The 5,351-nt window shown below is 37.7% G+C and overlaps 1 protein-coding gene across 4 annotated transcripts in view; it reads left to right on the forward strand.

The window, feature by feature from the left end:
* Positions 1 to 4,429: 4,429 nt before the first annotated feature.
* Positions 4,430 to 5,351, forward strand: part of LOC106879787 (diacylglycerol kinase beta) — a 391,710-nt gene continuing 390,788 nt past the window's right edge. For 2 of the 4 annotated variants that reach the window (XM_052973954.1, XM_052973955.1), the window contains exon 1: positions 4,430 to 4,708. The gene's annotated coding sequence lies outside the window, so the exon portion shown is untranslated. The remainder of the gene's footprint in view (positions 4,709 to 5,351) is intronic. The other 2 variants (XM_052973949.1, XM_052973952.1) reach the window with 1 other exon arrangement.

A 5,351-nucleotide genomic window follows, 5' to 3' on the forward strand; every position in this document is an offset into this window, starting at 1 on the left:
CCACAAAGAAAAAAATAATGTTCTCCAATTTATCACCCTATCTATATAAATATATATATATATATATATATACATCATCGTCATTATTATATAACGTCTTCCTTCCATGCTGGCATGGGTGGGATGTATGTATATATATATATATATATATATATATATATAAATCCAAAAAACGGAATAAGAACGTAACAGATGACAATAAAAACATACGGACAGATAGACAATATGAAGATGGACAGAAAAAACCAGGACGGAACATTTATGACTTTCTTTCATCAGTCAAGCTTCCAATCATCCTTACAGTTTCAGCCTGTTATACTTGAGACTGTTCAAAATTGGTAGGCCCCAAAAATCTATGCTAAACCCCCATTTACACATACATACTCCATTCTTACATACATAAATGTGCTTGCACACTCTAGTTCAGCCAGGTCACTGTTATTATCTCCCTTTCAGTCAGCCTCTTTCTTCCAGTCATTTCATCATGTTGAACTATTAATCCCTACATATCTTTTTTCTCTCTCTGTTCCTTTTCATTTTCTCTCCATTTTTTTCTCTCAACCCTTTCTGTTGAAGCGCATAGACTCGAAATATCAAAGACTTTTCCATTTTTCCTGAGCATCAAGCTAATACGGCTGCTTGTTGTTCCCTCACTTTGTCTTTTGATTTCTGTAAATTTGAACTAGATATATGCATATGTCTCTGTTTTTATATATGTATGTTTGTGTATGTGTATATATATATTGTTAATTCTCAAAACGAGGTATTAACAGTAACTGCACGATAAAGTGAAGTATATTGCCACTTAAATGTGGCTGACCCCTAGGGGTGGATGTTACTGTTGCTTTCAGCCCCAGGAGGACATCTCCTCCAGCTGGCTTATCGACACACTTCAACCCTGAAACTCGAGTCCATTCGTGCTACAGATCACGATGAGAGGGATAACTTCCCTTGGCAAAACAAAAACAGACAGGACACAGAAGTGTGTCGATAAGCCAGCTGGAGGAGATGTCCTCCTGGGGCTGAAAGCAACAGTAACATCCATCCCTAGGGGTCAGCCACATTTAAGTGGCAACATACTTCACTATATATATATTCTTTTATTCTTTTACTCTTATATGTATATCAGGGATGCGCCATCTACGTAGACAGTGCCTATCTTGAATAAAATAGATTAATAAACATTTTCCTCTCATGGCAAAATATGCACCTTATTCAATAAAATTATGAAGGTTAATATGCATAAAATGCAAAATGTTTTATTTTTTTGTAGATTAGGTAGGCATAATTCGCCCCTGCTTTTCAATCTCAGTATTTAAGCTACACATAATACTGCTGTAGTACACATGCAGTGTTCATTTCTACAATACTGTTTTCTTTATGTGTAATAAAGGCAGAAATAGATCTGCCTTCAACTCAGTCGGGCACCTGTATTTCGCTTATGTTTTGTGAGCTTTACTACATAAAGGTCGCCAACTGCCTACCCTGAATAATTACTGACGGCACGTGCCTGATATATATATATATATATTCATTTCTTTTTTCTTGTTCAACTGTCCATCATAAGTCGCCATTGACTGTTTTTGTTCAGTAATCATCTGTGGCAGGCTTGCACATGGTCTACAAGGCCTGCTCTCAATCTGCAGCTGTGATGACATCTGCTGTTGGTGCAGCTACTTGACACAACAGAGAAGTGATGCCTCTCATGTGACCTTTTGTATTCTCTCTGTTGTTTCTTATCATCATCATTATTGCATTCAATTCTGATTTTCATGCTGGCATGGGCTGGATAGTTCAGCAGGATCTGATGAGTTGGAAGACTTGCAGCATGCTCCAAGGTCTATTTTAACATGCTTTCAATGGCTAGATGACTTTTCTAATGCCAGCCCTGTTACAGAATGTGTTGTGTGGTTTTTCCATTGCACCAACACTAATGAAATTTGCCTCGTACCCTGGAAAGAGCACAAAGACCAAAGGCACAAAGTTTGGGAGAGAGTAAAATTGATTTAGCAGATTCCAGGAATTTACTATTGTTTTGCTAAAAGGTAAAGGTGATCTTGACAGGTTTTGAACATAAAATATAAAAATGCCTGTTACTAAATACTGTCTGTTATTGCTTTTGCCAAAACCAACACTTTAATAGTTTTCCCTATTCCACTGCACCTCAGCCTTTCTAACATTTAATCATTCAATTGTTGCTTTAATTTGAGAATGAGAAAATCAGATATGTCAGCAAGGCCATAAAGTAGCAGAAGGTAGAAGCTCCAGGAAATTGTGAAGGAAGCAGAAATGTATAGGAAACACTAGGAGATTGTTGGAGTAGCCTCAAAAAAGATGGCTAGGACTTGGCAACTAGAGAGTCGGGAGGTGGAAAAATATCAATGCCAGGTACATAGAAGAGAGAGCTCATAGTACAAAGGATCTGCAGATCATTGTGAAAAGGAAGTAGGACTTGCCCAGCAGGACAATGGATATAGAGGGACCAGACATTCAAGAGCACAATGTTCTTGAGCAAACTCTGGATAACTGACCAAGGAACATTTTCCTTCATCCTGTCTGTTATTGCTTTTGTCAACCCCAAATAACATTATAATTTAGGGTAAGCAGTTTGAAGCAACTTTTTGTACCCTGAACCACATTTTAACTGGCTGCCCTAAAGCACTGGGAGCCAATACAAGTGGTGGTATAACAAGGTCCTTAGAGAAATCACCAAATGGACAGGCTAGCAGAAGGTTAAGGTCAACAAACAGCAGCCACCATCATCAAAGGCATCAAATTCCTAAGGGAAGGTGACAAGGTTCCTAGGACGAGAGCAATAATAGGGGACCCATTTTCTATTTTGCATCCAGCCTCAGATTGGGAGATGCACGTGAACCTGAAGGGTAGTCATGTCTTCCAAGAGATAGTAGGGGTAACATCACCCCAAGACATGTTCCTGCTATCCAGGAATACAAAAACAATTCGCATGATTAATACAAAACAGTATACATAATTATCATGGTCGAATTTACAGTGTCCTAGGAGGGCAGACTTGACATTTCTCACAGGCTGAAGAAAACCATATATCGTTGGCACTTTGGAAAAATGTTTAGCAGCATTTCTTCTTGCACTTTACATTCTGAGTTCAACTACTACAGAGATCAGTCAACTTTGCTTTTTAGTATTCTGTGGTCGATAGTATCGATTAACACCCTGCCCCTAAAATTACTGACCTTGTGTGTATATTAGAAATGTTAGAAAGAATTATTATTAATGCCCAAGTTATTACTTTATATAGAGTATGTACATTTCCCCCAGACACACACTATAGGAGCATAAAATAAACAGTCTGTAATGATTCTCTCAATACATTAACAGCAGAAATAAACAAGACTTGAAACCAGGCCGCGAATTTAACAAGAGCTTGCCATTTGTGATATTGAGGCCAGTTGTATGGCAGAATTGGTAGAACACTAACCACGTCTATATTTAAATAAATATATCCCTTGACCTTATGGTTTCAAATCTCGCCGGGGTCGATTTAGTTCTTCCTCTTTCTGGAGTTAATAAAAATGTTCACTCCCGTAAAATGTATGGTCATTTGCCCAAGTTACAATTATCGTTAATTTGGTATTAATATTGTTTTAAGAAAAGAGTGACAAGAATTTGTGACGTTCATGTCTTTACTGAGATATGAACTTTCGAACTATCTGCAGTATATTGGTGTTTCGATGTGGTGGAGTTGCTGTTTAGCCTCAGCACAGCCGTGATCAAGTAGGTTGATGTTTCTGTCGTGACCACTCCTTTTATTTAAGCATAATGTATCTACAAATACATTATCCAACGTGTCTTTCCTTTTTTATTTTTATGATAGTAGGATGTGATTTGTGGGAGATTTTACTGGTATTTCTAGCAAGCCGAACGACCACGTAGACAGAGACTCCCTGGTTGGCTCATGTTTAGATGTGTAGTTGTGCGTTGATGTTAGGGAAGATAAGCGATTTAACGGTTCATGTCAATCAGTAGTGAACGAAGCAAGTAAAAAGAGAAAGAAAAGAATAAGAAAGAACAAGAAACAAGTTGGCCTGAGGCTACTAAACGAGGCAGTAGTGAAAGTGGTGTAAAATACCACTGCATACTAGGAAGATTCACTGACCGAACACTAAATATTTGCCAAGAGTAAGCAATCCACCCACGTGTGGAGTTTCGTTCAACAAAAATAAATAAACCGATATTAAGCAAGGAACTAGATAAAACCCCGTTTAAATTTCGCCGCCCGAAAAAGATATATAATCGAACGAAACTAGAAAAAAAGAAAAGAAAACGTCAGTTGTGTATGTATATATATTTATATATATGTAGAATAAATGAAACAAACATATATACATACATAAATGTAAGCGAGAGAAGAATTAAGGTGTATAGTGGGATGATCGTACAGCTATGCCACAAGCAGTTAGGATGTCTAGCGTATAGTTCTGTCATTTATTCTATGGAAACTTGTCTGGTATCTTCTGTACTCTTTCCGTTTCACACACACTCACGCACTTGTCTTCTCTCTTTCTTTCTCCGTCTCTTTCTTCGACCGCAGCAGCTGATTTCACTGAAAATGCAACTAGCCACTGTGTTAGCCACAACTTCGACAGTCGCTTATACAGGCTTATGTTATTCAACAAAAACTCTACAGAAATGTGACAGCACCTGCTGGATTCGAACAATGATCGTTCTGGTAAGCAGTTTGGAACAGTTCCTAATAATACAGCACTTCATTTTATCTTTGTCTTATTGATATCTCAAAGCTTCCCCACTGACTTACGCAAAAAAAAAGAAAGTAAAGAAAAATCCATGGTCATTTCTGTTCGCTGTTGGTTTTCTATCAATGCTTCCAGGTTGACTTCACCTACTGATAGTTCTTTCTTTTCTTCTTCTTCGAATCCCTCCCGAGGTCGACTTAGCTTTTCATTCTTCAAAGAATCGATAAAAATAAGTACCAGTTAACAACTGGTCGCGTTAGTCGGCTGTTCGTTGTGTTTTTTTCTTTTTGAAATTGTGTGGTCGTGTGCCTATGTTAGACATAATTCTTAATTTCATTCCACCTTCCTCCACGTCTTTTACAATCACTTTAAGATATTTCGGCACTATAATAGTGGACAATCTCCCGCCGCCGCCGCATACGAGGTATCGTCTTAATGTTTACCGCAATCGGATGGAAAACCTACCCTCCAACACCATCCGAAAAAGAAAAACAAAATGAAAAAAGAAAAATGAAAGAAGGAAAGGAAGAACTAGAAAAAAAAATTGCTTTAACTCCCACCCCACATATTGAATGTGTCTTAATCGAGCAGACTATATATATATATATATATATATAT

The sequence above is a fragment of the Octopus bimaculoides genome, chromosome 17 (genome assembly GCF_001194135.2).
Source record: "Octopus bimaculoides isolate UCB-OBI-ISO-001 chromosome 17, ASM119413v2, whole genome shotgun sequence".
NCBI classification, from domain to species: Eukaryota; Metazoa; Mollusca; class Cephalopoda; order Octopoda; family Octopodidae; genus Octopus; species Octopus bimaculoides.